The following is a 23,273-nucleotide window of genomic DNA, read 5'->3' as shown; positions in this document are numbered from 1 at the left end:
CGGATGCACTTGGGGACCTAAATTAAATGAATGGAAGTGAATGGATCCGTTTGCCATACGATTTCAAACCTACAATCGTGAGAACAGCAGGGGAAGTGAAGTGACAGCAAGCGACAGGAGAACTCTTCTAGTTCTCATTGTGCAGGTCATTGGGGACAGTAGCAGCAGCAGGAGAAGTGAAGTGACAGCAAGCGACAGGAGAACTCTTCTAGCCCTCAGGGAAGATGAAGCTGATCTCTCCCTGGAGGACAGTCTATGATTGCCATGTTCGGCAGAATAAGCAGGACCATCGTTGTAGCGCCTGGTAATGACTTTTCCACTTTCTTTGCTGCTGCTACTGTCCCCAATGACCTGCACAATGAGATCTAGAAGAGTTCTCCTGTCGCTTGCTGTCACTTCACTTCTCCTGCTGCTGCTACTGTCCCCAATGACCTGCACAATGAGATCTAGAAGAGTTCTCCTGTCGCTTGCTGTCACTTCACTTCTCCTGCTGCTGCTACTGTCCCCAATGACCTGCACAATGAGATCTACAAGAGTTCTCCTGTCGCTTGCTGTCACTTCACTTCTCCTGCTGCTGCTACTGTCCCCAATGACCTGCACAATGAGATCTACAAGAGTTCTCCTGTCGCTTGCTGTCACTTCACTTCTCCTGCTGCTGCTACTGTCCCCAATGACCTGCACAATGAGATCTACAAGAGTTCTCCTGTCGCTTGCTGTCACCATCACCTCCGGGCTACTCATGGTGGGAAACACAGGACCCCCTCTCCGTTCACAGCCGGATTCTCAACACACAAAAAGTGCCCAAAAAGTCCGCAGGGTGACAAGATATTCTCCGCTAACACCGCCAATGTACTAAAGAGAACTGCTGCGATAAAGGTAAAACATTTGCCATGCTAATACAGTATTCCCTGCAGCCACAGAACTAAATTTTCCGTTTAAAAATACAATTACAATAATCGGATTCTTACTTCATTTGACAACAGAAGACTTTTATGGTTATCTATCTCCAAATGTTCTTTTTTGTAATTAAAATACCGTGATCAGCCGTAAGGATTTTGAAGCTGTTTCAGTAGTTCCGATATTAAATCCTGCAAAAATGTTACTTTAGAAGCAAGTACATTTAAAGTACACTGTGACAAACAGCGAGCAAGCAGGCTTTTATTGCAGAAGAGACATGCAACAAAATACAATGTTACGATGTTTATTGAAATTGTACTTATTCCAAAGGCAACATCTTCTCATTTACAGCCAATAGGGTGATAGCTCAATGTAAGTTTTGGGAACTTTGGGAAATGTATAAGCAGAGGGTAGAGGGATATATATTCTTAATTTATTTTTTATAAAAAAAACAAGCGGAGTGAAATTCTTCAGTGAATTGATACATCAGATCGCACAAGTCTGTGAAAAAAAATCAATGACTGCTGTTTGATATAATGTTACTAATGGGAGACAACACAAATTACTAGGAACGGATTTGTTGGGAACCAGTTTATTGTATATTATGCTACAGAAAGGGAAACCTTGTTCTAAAAAAAAAAAAAAAAACCTACATTATTTAAAATCAGGATCCGATTTTCTTTGACATACGATTACATACGATTTTGACAGATACGATTCCATCCGATTTAACGGTCCGTTTTTCGGATGGAAAAATCGTGATGTGAACCTAGCCTTAGAATCACTCGCATAGATACACTGGCCAAAAAAGAGAGATATGATGGAGTATCCTGAGATACTCCATCGTAACTTTACTAAGACTTTAGAATATGGCCCAGTATACCTAATAAACAAAAAATAAAAAATAAAAGACACCTTCAATGGCCATTTTCCAAAAATACTCCTCCAGTATTAAAATTGTTGCACATGTCCCCCCTTCATACATGTAGGCAGGCACAGCTCTTTAGTAGCTGACCCCCTAAGTATCAGCAGCGGCTGAGCTCATCCACTCAGAGTGACTGAGAGAGAGCACAGTACATGTTCAGTGTTTGAACAAGCCAAATCAATCACTGGGAATGCACTTCCCTGTTGTTAAGGCAAGATAGAGGGGGGTCAGCTACTAAAGAGGTTTTTTTTTTTTTTTACGGCTATGCACTCAGTGTCAAAACCGGCCCTAAAAGTTTTTCTAACACAGCCACAGCACGCATGGCACGCGCTTAATTAGTGGTAACTTATTTTAACTGTGCAAAATTCCCAAAAATGTTTTTGGCAAGGGCTTTTCTGCTTGTTTATAATATGTGCATACTTTAGTAGGCATAGTCGGGGCACAGGTTCAAATGAATGTTTGATCATTGATACCAGGCAGTTTGTTTTTGCATCTAGATTGAATTCCTCCGGAAAGCAAGTCTTTAGAAGTTCCTAAGTTCCTGGCTAGGCAATCTGGCAGGGATGTTTTGATCAAAATACAATCTGCAGCAGTTTAAAAATCTTTCACCATGTAAAATAATTTATTTTGCTTATCAGTGTTCTCTATGTGAAGAATGCTTTCTCTAAAAAGTTACTCTATTAATGTGTAACGAAAGGCAAACTAGGCAGCTGCCCTGGGCACAGCCATGGCTTCTGGTTTTCCTACTCTCTGCCCCAGGTATGTACTGACCTGTATGAGCTCAGCTCTTCTCTCCCGGTCACTGTGAGCCCCGTTGCAAACACCGCCAATCGTCCGATGTGTCCCGCTAAGCTCCCTGCTGTCACATCTCCTCCTCATCATAAAACCTAACAGCGCCGTGCTACCGTAATGTACCGCCTGAAGCGCCGCTTTCACCCACACAGTGCAGCCCAAGATCCGCCCTGCTTACTCACTAACAGCAGCTGATACAAAATAACTTTTTCTTTCAAAAAAACCTGGGGGGAGGGACGGAACCAGAGGCTTGAGGGACACATATGCAGTGTGAGATTGCAACACTGGGGGGACTGGAGGAGGAAACAACATATTTAATCGGCCATATGTTATGAATATATATTATTATGTTATATTATGTAAATATATTGTATTAAGGGATATTATTATTATTATAAATATATATTTATATAATGTTACATTGTGTGTGTGTGTGTGTGTGTGTGTGTGTATATATGTATATATATTGTAAAAGTGAGAGTCCCTGTCCCTATGGAAAGGGAGTAAAATTAGACACTGTGGCCCGGATTCACATACATCGGCGCATATTTATGCCGCGTAGCGTATCTAATATACGCTACGCCGACGCAGCGCACAGAGGCAAGCACTGGATTCACAAAGCACTTGCTCCCACTCGCTCTTAAAGATACGCTGGGTTTCCTCGGCGAAAGCCAGCGTAGGTGGAAGTGGGCGTGAGCCATGCTAATGAGGCGTGACCCCATGCAAATGATGGGACAAGCGTCATAGAAGTACTTAAAATGAACGGCGCATGCGCCGTCCCGTGGCCGCATCCCAGTGCGCATGTGCAGAATCTTGTCGGAACTACTCCCTAAGATACGCAGGATCACTGCCTACGACGTGAACGTAACCTACGCCTAGTCATATTCACGTACAACGTAAACAACAAAAGATACGACGGCTTGTGTTCCCTGGTCCATATCTTTGCATGGGTTGCGCCTCCTATATTGGGAATAACTTTACGCCGGACGTCCGACTTACGCAAACCATATATATTATGCGCCGGGCGCAAGTACATTCGTGAATCGGCGTATCTCCCTCATTTTGCATATGTGCATAGAAAATCAATGTGAGCGGCAAATGCGCCCGGCGTAAATATGCGCCCACGATACGCCGGCGTAGGAAAGTTACGTCGGCCGGATGAAGCCTATTTTGAGGCGTATCTCAGTTTATGGGCACGGCGCATAGATACGACGGCGCATACTTACACTTACGTGGTGTATCTCGTGATACGTCGGCGTAAGTGCTTTGAGAATCCGGGCCAGAGTCTGTATGTCAGCGGACTGCAGAACTACAGAGCATAGATTTTAAATGGAAAAAAATATTTTGCCAGCTTTCTCCAGGCTAAGTTCGGATGGGGCATGGTAGTTTGAAGATCCTGCAGAGACTTGGGTGGGATGGGATCTCCAACCCTGTGTCCGGGTCTTGTGGAAAGCCAGCAGGGTGTGTGCCCAGGTGCACACAACCAATATAACGAGGGGCTGGTGAGAGCAGAAGGTGAAGGATGGTGGAGAGTGAACAGCTTGCTACTGCAGGGTGTAGACAGACCTGGTGTAGAGTCTGGAAAGCAGTCTGCCCTGTGGGAGACCACGGCCCATGTAAAGGGGATTCTTTGCCCAGGGTCTGGGAAAGGCTGGTCAGCCTTGAGAGTCAGGGAGACTGAGAAAGCCAGTGAGTCCAGGGGGCTAAAAAGAATCGTGAAATCTGTTGAGAGCAAGCAGAGGAACTGTTGACAAGGGAGCCATTTGGCTTGGTATGTTTTTCCTTATTTTTGGACTGCTAAATGAAGTTAAACCCCTGTTTTGGAATCCTGAATGGACTTTTTTGCTTTTGTTTTTCTGTTTAACCACTTCCATACAAGGATGGCCGAACTAAAAGAGGGAGCCGAGGGGGCAAACATACTAAGCCCAAAAAGGCCGAAAACGTAACAGGGGCCGGCATTTTTAACCTCAGTTCCCACGTTTTGTCTAGTTCAGAACTATACGTCCTCGATAAGGGTTTGAAATATGCCCCTCCAAAAAACATCAATAAATTTAGAGCATATATGGATGTTCATAAATTTATTCGGAAACTAAACATTCAGCGTTATGTCTCCTCAAACCCTTTTAATCCATCAACTACTATGACTTCCAATTATGTCCATTCAGGTTTGGCCAATGCGTCTACTTATAACCCACCGGGTCATCTTCCGGCGTCTTTAAAAGTCTTTAGAGATCTTACACTCAAAGATTTAGACAGTTTGAATACCAAGAAAGTAAGATGCAAATTAAGTTTGGAGGAGGGTATTAAGTCCTTGTGCGCCAACAAGAATCTTGTTATCCGTCCTGCGGACAAAGGGGGTGGTATTGTAGTCTTAAACAAAGACGACTATTTATTGGAAATGAGACGTATCCTAGATGATGGTGATACTTATACCCGTCTCCCCCTCAATCCGGGAGACAGATATAAAAAAGCTTTGGTGAAGATTGTAACTAAAGGCTTTCGTCTTAACATTTTGAATAAAAAAGAAAAAGCATTTTTGGTTCCTAAGGCTCCTCGGGTGCCTATAATGTATTACCTTCCTAAGATACATAAAGACCCCGTTTGCCCCCCGGGACGCCCTATAGTAAGCGGAATTGATTCCGTGACGTCCCGGGTGGGCAAATACATCGACTTCTTTCTCCAGCCTCTGGTGAAAAATATGCCTTCCTATCTAAAGGACACCAGACAGGTCATTAATCTGTTGTCTGATATTCAACCTACACCAGATTTATGGCTGGTGACTGCAGATGTCACTTCCTTGTACACGGTGATCCCACACGATCTAGGATTGGAAGCTGTCTCATTTTTTCTTGAAAGAGACTCAGGTCTTCCGACTGCTCAAATCTCTTTCATTATGGAGTTACTGCAATATGCCGCATCTCACAACTTTTTTTGGCATGATGGCCAGTATTACAGGCAGGATAAGGGAGTGGCGATGGGGGCCAAATATGCCCCTAGTCTGGCCAATCTATTTATGGCCAAATGGGAGGAGGATGTCGTCTGTGTTGGTACTAGGCCCCATATTCGGTTATGGGCACGGTACATAGACGACATCCTCCTCCTTTGGACAGGGTCTGAGAATGAGTTGTCCACCTTCATGACATTCCTCAATACCAACAACAGGGGGATTATACTTAAATATGAGGCCAGTAAGCAAAAGATTAATTTTTTGGATCTTACCATTTCTGCAGACACTGATGTTTTCACCACTGCCACCTACTTTAAGAGTACTGACAGAAATGCCTTTATACCAAGTGACAGTTGTCATCATGTCACTTGGCTTAGAGCTGTGCCCAAGGGGCAGTTCCTTCGTTTGAAAAGGAACTGTAGTAAACATAACGTTTTCCTTGATCAGGCTAAGGTCCTTACTGAACGCTTTGTTGAAAAGGGTTATGATCGTGGTTCCTTGATTGACACTTTGGATTTGGTGACCAAAACTAATCGTGAGGATCTACTCCGTATTAAACCCCGAGATGATCAAAGTGGTAGTTACAAAACTCCTTTTGTGACAGATTATTGCTGTCAACATGCCAATGTTAAACATATCATCAGTAAACATTGGCATGTGCTCAAGAGTGATAAGATTTTGGGTGCAATATTACCAGACAAACCCCGTGTCATCTTTAGGGGTTCAGCATCCTTGAAGGATAAGCTGGCCCCTAATGTCCTGGATCCACCCAGGATCCCTTCCATGTTTTTATCTGGTCTTGTGGGTTTTTTCAAATGTGGCAAATGTAATGTTTGTGCGGTCAATCGTCAAATCTCTAAGAAAACAACCAGCTTTGGCTCCAGACATTCAAATAAGAGGTTCCCAATAGAAACATTCATCACCTGTTCTACGGTGGGAGTGGTATACCTACTTCAATGTCCTTGCGGACTCCAATATGTGGGAAGGACGAAACGTCCCCTCCACATACGTTTGAATGAACACCTCACGAACATCTGCAATGGTTTCCCTAATCATTCTGTGTCCAAACATTATTTGTTGGTTCACAATAAGGATCCTGTGGGGACTATCTTCTTAGGTATTGAAAAATTTCAGGCACACTGGAGAGGGAGTGATTTGGTGAGGAGTATCTCAAGATCTGAGATGAAGTGGATTCACCAATTAAAATGTTATGAACCTTATGGTATGAATATAGAGGTGGACGTTAATTGTTTCATCGATAACGCTTAGGTGCAGGACACCCACCTCATTGGTTTTACATATCTGAATATTTTTAGTCTCTTTTTTTTAACCTTTTTTATAGGCTTTTTAATAATATAATATGTTTCATACGTTTTATATATGTTTTTTATGAAATACTGCATATTTTCAATTTTTGGCAGTCCAATTTTTTGCAGTTTTTGGACTGGGTCATTGTTGGCAAGCAATGGTCCGTTTACACTTGTCTTACTGTACTTATATCATTTACAATATCATTAATAGTTATTAATGATGGTGCTATTTAGGTTACTGAATGAAGCACCAAAGTCAGAGGACATGTGTCAGTTTTTTCTGGCAGTGTTTGGACTGTTATCATGTCCTCTTTGATTATATATCTTCTGTCTGCATTTTATAATAATGTTGTCATGGCGCTGGCCGGACGGACATCAGTCTTTGAGGATGTACATTACCGTTTTTTAACCATCCCCCTTTTTTGTTTATTTATATATATATTTTTTGGAATGTTGCATACTTAGTATTTCCTTCACGGTCCCTTGAAGAGATAATATCCAGGGTTCCATTGTTGGGATACGTTCCTATAACAGCTTAGGTTCTCTTATATGCAATAATATCTGTTTCCCTGACTGTAGCCCTCAAGTAAGATGGCGGACGGGTGATCTTCAGAGACTGTTGTCTGACTGATTCCCCGCCCTTTTTTCGTATTTATGCGGTGACGCAAAACGTCTCCTCATTCCCGTGACCACGTCTAAGAGCAGACGAAACGTAGGGAGGCGACGTGCTGACGTCACCGCAAACTGAGGATTTGTTTTGTTACGCCGGCCGGCTTTTTCTCTCTGCTGACACTTCTGTACCCAACTGTAAGTGATACTATTTCTTTTAATAAATATCTGTACGATATCACGCCATGTGAGTTCCCTTTCCTCCCCTTATATTTTGGATTTACTGCATCTTCTGCTCCAACATCGGCCGAGATACTCCATTGCTGCTCACTGTGTATGTTCCCTATGCTTTGACTGATCCTGATGGATCCTATGCTCTGGTAAGGGTCAGTGTGTATACTGGTGGTGGTTTTACGTTCACACTGTCTGTTGCCAGTCACAGGGTGATACACTTAGGTGTATATTTTTAACACAGATTTACACTATATGAGTTTTTCTTTTTTTTTCTGGTTGCTTTATTATGGATTTGTGACCTCGGGAGGGACCTTCTACACTGACTAGTCCTTTTCTTCAATACACTCAGCGATTCCAGCCTGACTAGGTCCGTTGGGACCTTCGTTTGTGGTAAGGGTCAGCAAGTTGCATTTTATCCATATTGGAGCCAGATCTTATTCACCGCCCGGGGCGTCACGCTCCTGTTTTTTCCAGTTTTTTCCTTTCACTTGGACTATTGATTATTTGATTAATTGACTTTGATCACATACACTCTAATATCTTGATTGACATTTCACATCAGCCTTTTGTCAACCGGAGGCCTTCAACTATTATTTTCTAAGCGCTACTCCACATTTTTTGTATAAGATTTTATGTTAGTATAACATTTTTGAGTTAGCAGCTGGTTCACTATTGTATTTAATTCATTGGTAAGCGCACTTTTTTCCCTTTTTTCACACTTCCATACAAGGCACTTACGCACCTTCCCGCCCAAGCCAATTTCCAGCTTTTAGCCATGTCGCACTTTGAATGACAATTGCGCGGTAATGCTACACTGTACCCAAACAAAATTGGCATCCTTTTTTCCCTACAAATAGAGCTTTCTTTTGGTGGTATTTGATCACCTCTGCGTTTTTTTTTTGCGCAACAACTAAAAAAAGACTGAACATTTTTAAAAAAAAAACGTTTTTATTTTTTTCTGTTAATTTTTTTGTAAATAAGTAAGTTTTCTCTTTCAATTACGAGCACTGATGGGCACCGATGAGGTGGCACTGATGGGCACCGATAAGGTAGTACTGATGGGCACCGATGAGGTGGCACTGATGGGCGGCGCTGGCATGCGGCACTGATGGGCGCTGGTATGCAGCACTGATGGGCACTCATAGGCGGCACTGAAGGGCACTCATAGGCGGCACATATGGGCATTCATGGGCGGCACATATGTGTGTCACTGATGGGTACTTATGGGTGGCACTGATGGGTACTTATGGGTGGCACTGATGGGTACTTATGGGTGGCACAGATGGGCACTGATAGGTAGGCACTGGGCATGGATTGGCACTGTGGGGTGGCACTGATGGACACTGTGGGGTGGCACTGATGGACACTGTGGGGTGGCACTGATGGACACTGAGGGGTGGCACTGATGGATCCATGTTGCCAATCAGTGCCCATTTGTGGGCACTGATTGGCATCTTTTTTTTTACTGTCCTTTTTTTTATTTATATTTTTTTACTATTTTTTTTTTTTGCCCATTTTTTTTTTTTAATTCCCTGGTGGTCCAGTGTGGCGATACGAGAGGGGGCTGCGCTGATAAACAATCAGCGCGAACCCCTCCTGTCAGGAGAGCCGCCGATCGGCTCTCCTCTACTCGCGTCTATCAGACGCGAGTGAGGAAGAGCCATCAACGGCTCTTCCTGTTTACATCGTGATTGGACACGGCTGATCACGTGGTAAAGTGTCTCCGTGAGAGACACTTTACCTAGATCGGTGTTGCGGGGTGTCAGACTGCCACCCCGCAACAACGATCGCCACGATGCGCGCTGGCGGTCCAAAAGGATTTAGACAAACAACCAGGGATTAAGGTAGCCGGACACTGAATGATTGATTACCTGTCAGTCGGTACCTGGGCGACGTTAAGAAGGAGATCAAGGCGTAATTCACCTAAGGAGGATTGCCTCCGTAACTGCAATCAGAGAGGGCCTGTGGCAGAGGTGTCTCCCTGATGTTCATTCTAAGGAGGGTCTGTGGCAGAGACTTTTCCTCAAAGGTTCGAGCGATACTCTGGCTGCCAGGTCAGTGGAAGAGGCCTGTCCAGGTACGCTATATCCACTCAAGCAGGAGTGGTGCAGAGAAGTGTTACACTTGGGAGCAGAACTGTTTCCTATCACTACGCCTGAATTTGCTATTCTCCTTCCTTCTTTCAACTCTACTTTCCTCATCACAAGTTATTTGTTTTTACCCGGCTGGGTAATAAAGAGCACAGCAAAAGACACCTGTTGCGAACATTCCTTTACTCATGCTATATGCACCATTCACCCCTAGGAATTCGGAAGAGCCACGAGGTAAATGTGTCACCCAAAACAAACCAGCAGCTCCTCTGGGGGTAGTGCTACAGATATATATATTACTGTGTATATATATATATATATATATATATATATATATATATACTACCATATATATTACCATCCAAGCCAAGGGTGGCAGCAGCAGAGTCAGGGTATATTGGGTGTTCCCCTCGGCAGCCAATCAGTGGGAGTGATCGTGGCGGTGGCCCTGCTCCTGTTTAACAGGCACTGCTGTAAATTTAGAGGGGGCCTGAGTTGTTATTTGACTCAGCCATGTGTAATTATGGGCAATTTAGCCTCTGTTCCAGCCATGGCTGTGCTGGGAGTAACCACCATTGTTCGCCTGGGGTTGTTATTACCATGCCAGGCCAAGGGTGGCAGCAGCAGAGTCAGGGAGTATTGGGTGTTCCCCTCGGCAGCGAATCAGTGGGAGTAATCGTCCCGATGTGCATGCTGGGGAGGGGTACTTAAGGGACAGACGCCATTGGGGCGAGGAGGTCGTCATTGGTCTGTCGTCCCACGCACCTCGTGGCCTGAGATGCCTGTTCCTGAATCCTGGCTCCGGGACCACGTTGGTCCAGGGTTGGGGCTTCGCTGGTGGGCCCAGTAGTCAGACTGGGGCCTGCCCTTTCAAGGTGATCCTGTGCTGTCTATCCTGCGGGAGGAAGCCACTTGATGAAGGAAGCCAGGGGAGGACCTATCCTGGAGAGGACCATGCAAGAGGCTGGTAACTTGGGAGAAGGCCTGGAAACTTCATCGAAGGATGCACCATACACTGAGAGGCTTGATGGTGATCGCCTGTCAGATCTAAGTTCTACAGAAGTTAATCTGGAGAGTTCCGGTTGCTGAATCCTGTGTCAGGGGATTCTGGACCAAAAGTGTCTCCTCATAAAGGAAGGTCTGTGGCAGAGACTATACTTTATTCCGTGCGCCATTCCGGCTGCTAGGCCAGTAAAAGGGACCTATCCGGGTGAGCAATACCCACTGGTTAGAGTGGCGACAAGAACTGTTTGCTGGAAGCAGGAGTGTTTCCTATTTTGACTATGCACCTGAACCTATCTACCTATTTACTGTTCCTCCCGTCCAACTTCTTTTCTACTAAGTTCTGCAAATAAATCCTAGAAAAAGAAGGGCATCTTGTGGACATTGGAATTCTTCAGACTCTTTTTTATTACCCTGGACAGCGAGAAGATAGAGGTAACATGCCACCCAAAAATACTCAGCAGCTCCTTCGGGGGTTAGTGCTACATATTCTTATATATATATATATATCATGGGAGACCATTATCTCTAGTGGTAGATGCATTTTCAAGTCATTCACAGTAGTCAGGATTTTTCTCTCACATAGCATCTATATACTTGCAACTACACCCAAAAATACATTCTTATACTCCTCCTGAGTATGGCGATACCACATGTGTGGGACCTTTACACAGCCTGGCCACATACAGAGGCCCAACATGCAGGGAGCACCCTCAGGTGTTCCAGGGACATAAATTACCCATTACATTTTTTGACTACCTACAATTGTGAAGTCCCTAGAGCACCAGGACTATAGAAACCCAGATAAAATGTCCCAATGTTGCAAAGTAAACACCCAAAACATAATCTAGGAGGCATATTGAGTCTTTTGAACATGCCATTTTTTTCACAAGTTTTTGGAAAATGTGAAAAAAAAAAGAAATCACAGTTTTTTTTATTTTTACACAAAGTTGTCAATTTATAAAGGTATTTCTAACACAAAGCATGTAGCAAAAATTACATTCTGCTACTCCTCCAGAGTATGGGCGATACCACATGTGTGAGACTTTTAAACAGCCTGGCCACATACAGAGGCCCAACGTGCAAGGAGCACCATCAGGATGTGGGAGAGGCATGGATTGGCACAGATGAGCACTGATGTGGCATGGATGAGCACTGATGTGGCATGGATGAGCACTGATTTGGCATGACTGTGACATGGATGAGCACTGTTTCAGCATGGATGGACACAGATATGCACTGATGTGGCATGGATGATCACAGAGGTTACATGGATGAGGCACGGATGTGGCATGATTAGTACGGATGATGGGGTGGTCATACGTAACGTCCTCCATGTTTCCCTCCAAGCAAGGTTCACATGAGAATCCTACACCAAGGAGGGTTCTTTAGGGCTACGCTAGGCACTTAATATGGGTCACACTCCTACACATGGGGTACCTGGAACGGACGACTGGTCTCTAATAAATTCTCTTGATGTATTCTACACCACCACAGTCTCTGATGCTTTTTAGGAGGGGTACGCAGAGCCCTTACCCTCTCCACCTGTCCAACGTATCATCACTACGTCACTCCCAGTAACAGTATGAAGAAATACAAAAAGCACACCAAGATTCAAGAGAACATGCACATGACTCTTGTATTTAGATAATATTTACTAATCCTTGAATTCAGCTTTGAATTATTTTGAGTCTCTGCCACACTAAATACGTACTAGGAAGTAGAATTTGTGCTTCAGGGCTTTAGAGTATACAAATAAGTTTCACAGAAGGAAAAAAATTTGATTTCTTTTATAGCATGGAAATTAGCACAGAAATTAAAATATCTTTAATTTAATGTGTTAAATGTTACTTGTTTTGGAATGTTCCAAGATCAAATGCAATAATGTCATGAAAGAGATGGAATCTTTAAAATGAGAAGGTTTGTACTAAACACTCATTGCATGTCACAAGCTGTAAGAAAATTGGAAAAAACTGATACCAGTTCAAAAATAGACTAACCACTTGAAGATCGTGTTTACTCTAACCCTTTGTTTCTATGTTGCTGTGTTTTGTTTCTTCTTTTTTCATTCATTCAGTAAATTAAGGAATCTGACTACAAATGTCCAGCTTCACATTTCAGATCCCTCTGAAAGGATCCCTACCGATCTGCAAACAAAATCCCACAGGAGTCTGCAATCTTTCACACACAGTGCATATAAACTTTTACCACACGCAAAATACATGTTGCCCGCCATATTCACTTTGGCCACAAAAGGGAGCCATCATCCTAAAAATGAAATCACATCATGCACAAAATTTCAGCACACCACCCTTTCCAAGATGGGAATTACATTTCTTTCCATAAACTCTAAAGTTCCTCAATCACCCAGTAAAGAGGAAGTCCCTGTGGAAGGAAGCACTAGCCTACAATAGCGATATCCTGTGTGCACAAGAAACGCACTTCAACCTATCTCCTCCTACTTGCTCACACCGGCAATTCCCCCGCGTTTTCACCACCAACGTGGAAACAAAAACATAAGGACTCTTGACGGCCATTAGGGATTCTGTGGCGTTCTCCTTGCACAAGGAAATCAAGGACTCTCAAGGCCGTTTCCTAATCCTAATATGCGATCTCAATTCGACCACATATACTATTGTTAATGTCTACTCTCCTAATCAGGGCCAACTACACTTTTTCCATAAGCGAATGAAAAGTACGCTCTCATCAAAAAGGTCTGCTAGTGCTTTGTGGTGTTTTCAATATGACCCTGGACCTCTATAAACTCTTCTTCTGCGTGCAGGCCCCTCTCTTCTAACGTCTATTCATAAACAGGAGTTATTTGATGCATGGAGATGTCTACATGCAGGGGAGAGGTACAATACCTTTTTCTCCTCCCCCACAGGGCATATTCATGGATTGACTTATTCCTAGTGGCTCAGCGGATGCTGGCTATGGTGACCTCTGCTTCTATAAATAGCATTACCTGGTCAGACCACCCTTCCATTATGTTATCTATAGAGGACTCTGCGGCTAGCACCGCAACTCCAATGTGGAGGGTCAACCCGCATCTTCTGCAACAAGCTGAATCTAGACAACATATAGAAATGCATTTAAAAGTGTTTTTTTTTTCAACTAATGAACCCTCAGTGAAGGACCACTTGACAATGTATTGCCAAGTTGTCTCCGGTGGTAATGAAGATGGAAGTCACAGACGTGACTTGGGTGCCAGACAGATCAGAGGAGGAAAGCGAGGGTGAGGCACAACCCCAACAAGGTAGACATCATGGATGAGTAGAGAGCAGCCACCCTGTCACAGTCCCTACCGTGCCAAGCAGACGGCCAGGCACGGTCACGCCCCAGGTAGCTCTGGATGGTATTGAACCCAGGACTGTATGTTGCTGTTTCCTTTCATTTACCTCTGAGCCACTCCTCAGTTTGGTATTCTGCTTGCTTTCCAGCTAAGCCTGGTTCTGAATGATGTGCTGATCGCCTTTCTCTGGATCTCCTTGCAATCTGCAACTGTCTCTCCTGGTTCAGCTGAGGCAGGTTACCTAATTAACTAGGGTATACAACACTGCCTCACTTTGAGAGATTTGTCAGTTCATTGTTCTGTCATTGCCAAAGGTTCCTGTAGTCCTGTGTTCTGGTTCAGCTGCAGCTACATAAAAAAGGTATGGAGGGGACAAGGGAGCCCCCAGAAGGAAAAAAATGGTGGGTCAATAATGGCTTAAGGTACAAAAATATGAAAAAGGCTTTATTAGGGGTGGGGGTATCATATACATTAAATATCAAGCATCTGTGAGGAGAACAATGTATCCAATATAACACAGTATATCTCGCATTACCTAACCATTTAATTAAAAAACATGCTGCAGCAAATATAAATTAAAAATGCAGAGCGCGCTGACAGGCATCAAAAATTAGGAAACTCCATTTGTCCAGAAAAGGAAAAAGAAGGCACCGTAAAAAACAGTCAATAATGTGCTGTTAGATAAGTGTGGAATTACAGCTACAGCTACAAGACTGACTCTGGCTATGTTGATCGTTTATTCTGAATTCTGGAATCCCTGACCACGGCTTTACTTCGACTATCCTTTGGCAAATCCCTATCAAGCCCCTGTGCACAGACTCACAGTCCAGGTAGCTTCTTATGAATGAATGAATGAATGAATGAATGAAAACTTATATAGCGCGGCACATGCGAACTTAATCGCCTCTGGGCGCTTGTTGTTCCTGTCTCCCTTGGTATCAAAAGAGATGCGTTTTGATCTTTCTCCTGAAAGTGCTAAGTGGTTCTCCTCCAACCGAATGCTGGTTGGTAAAGCGTTCCATAGTCTGGGACCTTGGACCGCGAATCTCCTTTCTCCTTTGGATTTGTAGTTGGCTTTCGGTATCTGAAGAAGATTTTGATTGGTGGATCGCAAAACGCGATTGGGATTATGAGCTTTTATTTTTTCGCATTGATAATGGGGAGCATTCCCATGGATACATCTATGCGTTAGACAGAGTGCTTTAAAAGCAATTCTGTCTTTTACTGGCAACAAATGAAGGGATCTCAGTGAAGGTGAGATTGATTCCCAGGGTTTTTTCCCAGTCACAAGTCTGGCGGCCGTATTTTGAACGACTTGCAGACGAGCGATTTGGTATTTTGGGAGTCCGAGGTAAAGGGCATTTGCATAATCCAATCTTGAGTTTACAATAGCTCCCACCACGGCCGCTATGTCTTCTTTGGGAATGAAAGGAGTAAGTCTGCGTAGTAGGCGGAGCAGATGGTGAGATCCGCTGAATACTGACCCTATTTGTGCATCCATTGTCATGTAGGAGTCGAAGATGACCCCGAGACTTTTGACTTTGGCGCTAGGGGTGATGACTTTGCCCAGAATGGGCGGGGGGGGTCCAAGTTGTTGCAGGTTGTTTCATACGCTTGGCGTGAAACAGGAGAAGTTCTGTTTTCGCTCCGTTGAGTTTAAGATAACTCTTTGTCATCCAGTTCTCTATCAAAGAGAGGCATGTCTCTAGATTGAGGTGGTGATCCTTTTTATTGCAAATGTGGAAATACAGTTGCGTGTCGTCTGCATATGAGTGATAAAGCAGTTTTTGGCTGCTGATGATTCCAAAAAGCGGTCGAAGATAGATGTTGAATAACACCGGCGACAGAGGCGATCCTTAAGGGACTCCGCATGATAATGTGCGTTTCTCAGAGGTGAAAGGTCCTAACTTCACTGTTTGCGATCGGTTGTCCAAAAAAGAGGAGAACCAAGATAAATCGCCTTCTGCGACTTTGGCTACTTCAGCTAGCCGAGTCAAAAGTTGCTTGTGGTCTACAGTGTCGAAAGCTGCGCTTAGGTCCAACAGAACCAGAAGACACGATTCTCCTTCGTCTGCGGCCTCGAGAGCGTCGTCCCATATTTTGACCAATGCTGTTTCTGTCCCGTGTCCAGGACGGAAGCCCGATTGAAAAGGATCAAGTAGGTTGTGGGTATTTAGATGCTGTTGCAGCTGTTGTACCACTACTTGTTTCCATTACCTTTGAGAGAACGTTTAGGCCTGTTATGGGACGGCAGTGAATTGGGTCCTTAGGGTCTAGGGTGGGTTTCTTTAAGATAGGTCGGATTATGCCCTCTTTCAACTGGGAAGGCACTATACCTTCCTTGAATGATTGGTTAATAAGCTGCGTGATAGGAGGTGCCAAGATGTCAGCGCATTCCTTCAGCAGTTTAGTGGGGATGATATCATTTGGCGCTGTGCCGTTACGCAAAGTACCAATGATATTCTTTATGGCATGGATAGAGATGGGTTCCAGCGTAAACTTACCTAATTGTGGTGAATTACTGCAGGTATTGTATGGATAATTATGGGGGGGTTGGGGGGGGTTGTTGTTTTGCTGAATGCTTTCCCGGATTCCCTCGATTTTATTAATGAAGTAATCCGACAATTCATTGCAAAATTCTTGGGAACCCGAATTGGGGGTTTCAAGACATTCTGGATTCATGGTCTGAGTGACCAGCTTGAAGAGTTTGCGTGGGCGATTTAGGGCGTTGTTGATGGCCTCAGAAAAATAGTTTTTCTTGGCTTTGAAGATTTCTTTGTGGTATTTTCTTGTTGTTGCTTTGTAGATGGTGAGGTTCTCATCTGAAGAGCTTCTTTTCCAGGCGGCTTCCGCCCTTCTGCGCTCTTGCTTCAGTAATGCCAGTTGGTTGTTGAACCAGCTGGAGGTATTTTTTCGGATGCAGGTTTTACGTTTCGGCGCTATTAAGTCGGTTGACTGTAATAGGGCTGTGTTTATGGCATCCAGTGTTTCTTACCTTGTTACCATGGGCTGTGTGTATTTGCAAGGGTGAGCATACGACTCTGCATTATGGACTCCAACCAAGGTAAGCCCTTACATAATGAACTGACCAATATGGAGTCTGCAGAGATGTACAAAATGCTCACCTCCCTGGCTCTGCAAGTCTCCAGCCTGGGCTAGACCATTTTGGAACTACAGCAAGAAGTTCAATTACTTAAAGGGACAGTACGCCCAGCCCTGGAATCAGCATGTCCTGAGCCATTTGTTGTGATGCCAGAGAGGTTTGACGGTAGCCGTGCATCCTTCTCATGCTTTATGATGGATTGCGAGCTGTTGTTTGCTCTTAAACCTCAGACCTATGCCAACGATTATATTAAGGTTCATGCTTCAATAAACCTGCTTACAGGGCAAATCAAAACATGGGCTCATCAACTTTTGCAGGAAAAGAGTCCAGTCTTGGACAGCTGGGTAACCTTCATGTTTTGCTCTGGACTCTCACATTCCCGTTTCCAAGAAAACCAGTGCTCCCAAGTCTGCTCTCTATTCACGTGGCCTACGGGTATCCAGGGACAGAAATACTCTGTACAGACACAACACCAAGCCAGCCCAGTATGTGCCAAGCTATGAAGCTCTGTATGTGCCCAGCCATGAAGCTTTAACACCACAAAGCCTTGAAGCTACTGTGGATGTACACACACCTACCTTGGAAGATGTGGAACCCATGGAGATCGGGGCCATCCGGTTCAAGCTATCTAAGGTAGAAAGAGAACGGAGGAGAGGCTATGAACTTTGTTTTTTCTGTGGTGTAAAAGGGAACTTTATATCTCTCTGCCCAACTCACTTTAGGTGAGCTAGATGGATAAATGGAGCGAATCCTCCCAGTAGGTTTTAGCATAGGTCACCAGATGACAGCAAAACAAACCTGTCAACATTCCGGTCACCAGATCCCCGATTGGTTCATTCAAGCCCTGTTGGACAACCTGCCTCCGGGTTCTCATCATCCTGATCCCCCAATCAAACGGCACCCAGCCTGGGATCCTTTCAATAGAACTGGGGACCCAGTAAGTCACTGAAGTTCCCTTTTACCTCCGGATGAGGGTTTGTGTAGACTGCAATTCTGGCCTGGTGGGCCTCGCTGGCGGGGTCCATGGATGCGCGCACCCTGAAGGTGGATGCCGCATCTGGAACCTGTACCCCGCAAAACTCGCTTAGCACATAACACCTGTCACAGATATACCCCTCCCAGCATGCCTTGTGAGGGAGAAACTTTTCTAGTTGGCTGCTGGGGAAAGTTGCTCTGCCAGAACCCCTCTGGTGCCAACTGCTGGCCAGGGATGGTATTGCATCCCTGGAGCACAGACTGACCCAGTGGACATTTCTGGAGTGACAGGAGTCCCAATTTTAGCAGATTGTGAATGGGAGCAAAGTAACTCTCCCATTCCCCACTAACTTTAGCGTAGTGCCCATACTGAAATTAAGGGGGCGCTACATGTATTTATAACATGTAATACATTTATATATTTTTTATGAATTTTTTTAGTTTAATATCTATTGCCTTAAAAATCAAGCCCCTTTTGAGTTTTTTCCAGTTTACTCACCTCAGTCTGCCCTTGCTATACCTTATGACCTTGGGTGTCCCAAGTCCTTGCAGCACATCTGTAGTAGCACACCACCAGCTGTAGACTATAGCCAGCATATTTCTCTGCCCCATCTGTTGCAGCAAAAACAAAAATGTCTGCCTTCCCGTCTGGTGAATGCTGCCCCCTTCCATGAATTTGCAGAATGTGCTGTACCACAATGGTATGTTCCCAGTTGCTATTTCTTTTCATATAAGGCCATTCCAGCTCTGTACCATCACGTGGAAGGCAATGTTGTTGCATTGTTGCGCAAGGCAGTCAGCTGAAAAGTCCACATTACTGCTGATGTGTGGTTCAGCAAGCACGGTCAGGGACAATATATTTAGTTCACAGCACACTTGGTAACTCTGCTTGCAACTCGGAAGGATGAAGGGCAGGGCTCAGTGCTGCAGCTTGTTGTGCCCCCACATCTCAATACAGCTAGTGATGATGATGCCAGACTTGTCAGCTCTACCCCCTCCTCCTTTTTGTAGTCCTCGCTGCCCAGGGCTGTCAGCTTTCACATCCCATTGACAGCGTCTGCGTCACATGGTGAACAATCATCTAGGGGTCAAAACAGAGATGGAGAGCTTTCAAGTCGACGATCCACTGGCTTTATGAGAATAGATCACTGGCCAGAACTTGCCCAGTATGTAATTGAGCTGCTGGGCTGCCCTGCATCCTGCATGCTTTCCGATTGGACATTGAGTGCTGCTGGAGGTTTTGTCACTCATAATAGAACGCGTCTGTCCGAAGACTCTGTGGACCGTCTGAAGTTTATCATAATGAATCAGTTCTGGATAGCCAGCAGCCATGAAGCCTCTGATGCAAATGTCGCTGATTAAGTGTTTTCAGGATGTGGAACCTCCTGTAGAGCTTCTAGGCTGCCTAGTGTTGTGGGTGTTGATTTAATCTGGATTTTTTTTTGGTGTAGGTTTCATGGTTCACAAATAACACCCAAATACCATTGCATTTTTTGACAGCAAGGCCAATTCTTGGCTTGAAAAATGGGTGGGCTTGAGGTGCTGAGCACTGCGCTCTGAGCCCACCCTGTTGTGTGACATTAGCAAATTAATATTCTCGAAATGTCCTCCTGTTTCTCCTCCCGGCCAATCAGGAAGTGGGTCCTGAGACCCCATTGACTCTAAGTCCGAAGACCTGATTGGCCCTGGAGAAGAAAAGCGACAGCCAGGACACAGAAGACGGAGTGGGAAGCCCCCACTGCAGCAGTGACCTGCATGCAGTAAGTGCAGGGCTGATGGAGGACCTGGCGGGCCAGAAGGAGAGCAAGTGAGCTAGTGTCCTGGGGGGTGGGGGTATGATGTGCAGTGGCGTTCAAGGGACAGGGGGAGGGTCAGTGTGGGGTGGCAGGCTAGCGGACTGGAGCGATGGGGGGATATCTGTGGTCAGCTCTGTTTTCCACCCCCCTACTGATGGACCACTGAACAGATATTTTAAAGACCCTCAGTGCAGGTTCACACCAGCGCGATGTCAGACATCACATGTGATTCGCACCGCACTGCTGTGCAGATCACATGCGATGTCTGTGCAATTCAAATTCAGCAGTATAGATTGTATGGCTGAATTTGCATTGCATTTGGTCCAAAATCGCAATGCACACTTTTTTTGTCCGCACCAGAAATGGATTACAATTTACACTGAAATATGCAAACCCAATCTGGGGGTGTCAATAACTTTCTATTTACACTCGCAGCGGTTCGCATAGGGCAGTGTGAACTGTCTGCAAGTTCTATGTGATGCAGGAACCAGCACTGGAATTGCACTGGTTCCCACATCACACTGGTGTAAACCAGCAATCAATCTGCATCTGAGAGAACCCTGTGTGCCCTTTATCTCTTTTAACCCAGTGGCAGGATCTGGCACTGTCACAATATGTAGGTATACACACATGCACATCAAGATTAATAAATACAAATATTTTGCCACCAAATGCATGAGGTTTAAGTACCTGAATATGATCTGACATCAGCCTTGTGTAGTCCTTGTATAGCATGACTGAACTGTGAGAGGAAATAGCAGAACAAATAGTCAGTCAGTTCATGTGCCAAAAGGAAGCATATTGATAGGAGAAAAAAGCAGAATAACAGAGAGAACGGGCAAAAAATGTGTTCAAACACGTGAACACCGTTAAAGTCTATGGGACACAAACATGAAAAATCAAAAGTGTTAATGTGCAAGTTATTGTCAGAAAAAGTGTTTGGGGACCGGGGTCCTGCCCCAGGGGACATGTATCAATGCAATCCATTCTCGATGTCCAGCGATGATCCATTCTCCAGCAATGCTCTCCAGCAAGGAACGATGCATGATCCTGCCTCGACCGGAGTCACCCGGCCAAATGACACACAAGCTGTTTGACAGCTCTTTTATAACCTAGGGCGGGGCCACCCGTCCCGTGGATGGGTGACCCTGCCCCTCTGACGTTACGGGAAACCCCCGAAACATTAGAGGGGCGGGGTCACCCATCTACATCACGGGTGGCCCCGCCCTCTATAATAAAACAGCTGTCAAACAGCTTGCTCTTTATTTGGCCGGGTGCTTCCAGTCGAGGCAGGATCGTGAGTCATTCCACGCTGGAGAATGGATCATTGCTGGACATCGAGAATGGATTATGAAGCTGGACATCGAGACTGGATTACATTGCTGTTCTCTCGTCCCCCCCCCCCCTCTTTTCCTGCGGCTTGCCAGGTTGTGTGTTCGGATATGGGTCTGGTATGGATTTTTGGGGGGAACCCCAAGCCATTTTTTTTAATTATGGCGCGAGGTTCCATTTAATATCCATACCAGACCTGAAGGGCCAGGTAATGGAATTTAGGGGGACCCCCGCGCATTTATTTATTTTTAATTTTCAATGACTGATTTATATTGCTGGGACCCGACAATTCATTATATGCGAGAGTAGTTTTAAATGACTTTTTTTCCTTTTAGAAATGTCATTTTGTGCAGAAACTGTTATAAACACGGGAAACATGCACTAATTTACAGGCATACTATACACACCCCCAGGTATGAAATTTAAAGGAATATTTCACTTTTATTGTTTCACTTTAAGCATTATTAAAATCACTGCTCCCGAAAAAACTGACGTTTTAAAAACTGACGTCCCCAAACACTTCTTATGACAAAAACGTGCATATTAACCTTTAAAATTAGCACTTTAGATTTCTCCCATAGACTTTTAAAGGGTATTCCGTGGCTTTTCGAATTTGCTGCGGACACCCCAAATTGTTCGGCGAACAGCCAATGTTCGAGTCAAACTCATGTTCGACTCAAACATAAAGCTCATCCCTACTGTCAAGTCATAGATGACCTGGGCTCAGGGGAAGTGGAATATACTATTCAATTAAGGACATCTAACAGCAGAAAACAAGTACTGTGGTGGAAATTACAGCAAAACCTTGTTTTCTAAATTTTATCTTTTAATGTTAAATTAAAATTGATTAATTTGGTTGAAGCTCTGATTTAAAGTGGTTGTAAACTTCTCAGATTAAAAATGAACAGAGCATATACCTCTATAGTGTGTGCTTTCCTCAGTCCAAAGCACCTAGATGTTCTCTCTCCCCTCTGTTACTTCTGATAATTTATCCTGACACCACAGGCTATCCACCCCTGGCAACAGCACACACAAGGTAATTGACAGCCTCGCCTGTAAATGTTTCCCTTTAAGACTGTGTAGGGGGGTGTGTCCATTCCCTTCACTCAGGTCTCAGATTACACTAACCTCTCTGCTTTATGCTGTGCAATGTGTGACATTGGATCCCTTTCCCCTGCCTTCTGGAGCTTAGAAATAGTTTTGATCTTTGTTCTTTTGAAGGCTGTATAGAGGAGAGTGCCGCAGATAAACAGGTACAACATATGTATGTGTGTTAGTTTTATCTCTCTGTATCACCTGAGGCTTGTCACTTCGGTGGGTATACAGAAGATTTCACAACCACTTAATGGGGTATGTCATACTCTGCCTAATCTTATACTGTAGAAAAAAGAGCAGTATATCCTTCATCTGATGGGGAAATCTTTAGCATTACCTGACTTCTGCTTTAAATGTTTCTTTCAGATTAGACTAAACCAGGAGTCTCCAAACTTTCTAAATAAAGGGCCGGTTCACTGTCCTTTAGACTTTAGGGAGGGCCGGACTGTGGCCATTGGGAGTACAAAATGTCCCAATGTCAGTGGGAGTTAACAGTCCCCAATGTCATTAAGAGGAATTGTGCCCCAACATTGGTTTCATTGTGCCCCATTGTTGGTGTCATTGGGAGGAATTGTGCCCATTGTTGGTGTCGTTTGTTGGAATCGTGTCCCATCATTGGTGTCATTGGGGGGAATTGTGCCCCAACATTGGTTTCATTGGGCCCCATTGTTGGTGTCATTGGGAGGAATTGTGCCCATTGTTGGTGTCGTTTGTTGGAATCGTGTCCCATCATTGGTGTCATGGGGGGAATTGTGCCCTAACATTGGTTTCATTGGGCCCCATTGTTGGTGTCATTGGGAGGAATTGTGCCCATTGTTGGTGTCGTTTGTTGGAATCGTGTCCCATCATTGGTGTCATGGGGGGAATTGTGCCC

General features: G+C 44.6%; 1 protein-coding gene across 2 annotated transcripts in view; it reads left to right on the top strand.

Annotated features, from left to right (window-relative positions):
- Window positions 1–4,075: 4,075 nt before the first annotated feature.
- Window positions 4,076–23,273, top strand: part of LOC120936137 (cytochrome P450 2K4-like) — a 65,592-nt gene continuing 46,394 nt past the window's right edge. Inside the window, exon 1 of one of the 2 annotated variants that reach the window (XM_040348272.1) lies at window positions 4,076–4,385. The gene's annotated coding sequence lies outside the window, so the exon portion shown is untranslated. Of the gene's footprint in view, window positions 4,386–14,261; window positions 14,460–23,273 lie in introns of those variants that run through there. The other variant, XM_040348273.1, reaches the window with a different exon arrangement.

This window comes from Rana temporaria, chromosome 4, assembly GCF_905171775.1.
Source record: "Rana temporaria chromosome 4, aRanTem1.1, whole genome shotgun sequence".
NCBI classification, from domain to species: Eukaryota; Metazoa; Chordata; class Amphibia; order Anura; family Ranidae; genus Rana; species Rana temporaria.
The sequence above is the reverse complement of the archived record's forward strand: the minus strand, read 5'-3'. Positions and strand labels throughout refer to the sequence as shown.